This window comes from Eptatretus burgeri, chromosome 2 (genome assembly GCF_056783735.1).
Source record: "Eptatretus burgeri isolate ZD-2024b chromosome 2, Ebu_testis_v1, whole genome shotgun sequence".
NCBI lineage: Eukaryota > Metazoa > Chordata > Myxini > Myxiniformes > Myxinidae > Eptatretus > Eptatretus burgeri.
Genome location: NC_140962.1, coordinates 83,876,911 through 83,879,177, shown reverse-complemented (window position 1 = coordinate 83,879,177; position 2,267 = coordinate 83,876,911). Strand labels below are relative to the sequence as shown.

General features: G+C 42.9%; 1 pseudogene; it reads left to right on the top strand.

Moving 5' to 3' along the window:
• Window positions 1-283: 283 nt before the first annotated feature.
• On the top strand, window positions 284-1,865 carry LOC147032460 (uncharacterized; annotated as a pseudogene).
• Window positions 1,866-2,267: the final 402 nt, after the last annotated feature.

The window sequence follows — 2,267 nt, the reverse complement described above, 5'->3', positions numbered from 1 at the left end:
CCGAGTACAACAGATAGCAACTGATGTAGCCAACAGTGCATTGGCCTCTTTTGAAGATGTTGGAGTTGTGTACCCCCAAAGTCCTGAGAAAGGATCTTTTCACAACAGGCAATCTGGACAACATCGACCACAATCCTTCATCCACTTCAGTGCAAACTGCATTCCATGAAACCGCCATCTCTCACACAGCATGTTACTAATGAATGTGCAGGCACAGAGCTTCAGAAAACCCCTATCATTGACAAGAACAAGGAAGATGAAGCCAATTATGGAGTCATACATGATGGTCCCACCGGCTGCTTTCCCAGATGATAGCCCTACTCCACACAAGACAGAGGGACAAGCTGTTCCAGAAAAGTCTCCAGTTGATTCAGACGACATGCAGTTAGCTTGGGCAAGCTTAGTTGAAAATCTTTTGAAGAAACCTGAACTGAATGCAGATGATGATATTTCTTGGTCGGCACATTTCGCAGCATCACAAGATTCCTGCCCCAGACCACCAGCAATATCTGGACATGTCATTATTTCGAGAAAAATGCTCATTATCTGGCGATGGTAAAGCATGGTATGGATGTAATCGCTCAAGCTACAGAACTTGTACATCCTGGACAAGTCCCAAAATTGACCGTTGATCAAACACTCTTTGTAATTGCCAAGAAGATACAGTGGACCTGGCCAGAAACCTACGGGGAAGACAAGTTCGTGGTGATGATGGGCGGTTTGCATATCGAGATGGCCTTGCTCAAAGTTCTAGGAGACTGGCTAGATGGCAGTGGATGGGTGAGTGTGATGACGACTGCAAACGTTACAACTGATGGTAGAGGTGATGCTCTCAAGAAGGGATCGTTCACAGCCCGTTCTCAGTGGGCTCATCAAGTAACAGCTGCTGCACTTTTTTGCTTGCGTAACCAAGCATACAATTCCTACAAAATGGAAGTTGAGGCAGAAGCAAATCCAGCGATGTCATTCAATGACTGGTGCACACTCATGGAGACTCAGCATCCCCAGTTTCGATACTGGAGCAAAACCTTCAACCTTGAAGTTCTCTTCCTTCAGTTCATGCAATCACAGCGCGAAGGAAACTTTGAGCTATACATTAGCACCCTGGGGAGAATAGTGCCTTGGATCACTTCCACTATGCCAAGTGGTTACCAGTTCATGTGCGAGATTTAATGCAGCTACAACATGAATGCCCAGGTGTTTACAAAGAATTCAGAGAAGGTCATTTTGTAACCCAAAAGACCACCCATTGCTTCTCCATGATGGCACATGACCATGTGCATGAGCAGCTTAATGCTGTGCTCAAAGGAGATGGTGGGATAATTGGCATCACTGAAAATGAATCAGCCCTCAAGCGATGGTTGATTGCTGGTCCTGAGATGGCCAGGATCATACGTGATGTTGAAGTGAGCCTATCTCATAAGGAAACCCATGACAACTGACATCATGAACAAACATTGACCACACAAAAGAGATTTGCCTCAAATGTACAAAGCGTGATAGATGTTATGAATGAGCCTGGTAATCCCTTCACAGAAACGAGCACTGATCTCCTCACACTGGATACAAAGGTCATCATGGCTGATGAAGTCATCAAAAACATCTCGGAAGCAGAGGAAATAGGAAAGAATCAATACAAAACATTCGTCGATTCGCGGCTTGTGAAGATGGAGAAGGCACTCTGTGAAACTGTTCCAAAGAACAATCTTCAATTGTTCAAGTCTGGAGAGCAGAAAGTGCCCTCAATGAAGAAGTCCAAATTGTCAAACATGAAGAGTGACCTGCAACTATTTTCTAGAATGTACATCTCTTGCCAAGCAAGAAATGGTGATATGGACATCTTCTTCCAGCATGAGAACCTATAAATCGGCACCAAGATCATGTTTTTATGTCAAATAGAACCAAAGTTCTGACGAAATATCAAAATCGGCAATACGCAGGGCGGCCATCTTGGATTTCTTGATTTTGAGTGTGATCCCTTGGTTTGCCAGCGTGGATCCGGTTAGAAATGGATTCAGCATACTCAAAAACCCCTATATACAAATTTTCATGCTTTCTTCCGGAAGTGAACATCTTTTTGACATATCTACTGGACTATGTGTATTGGTGCAACATATAGTTATCACATCACTTGTGCAAACTTCAGTCACTATATCGTATAATTTGCTAGAAGAAATTTGTTTCAAAATATTCTCATTATATTGATATGGTAAACTGAACACATAAAATAAAGAGAAAATATGACAATTGGCAAATGTTTGTTTCTG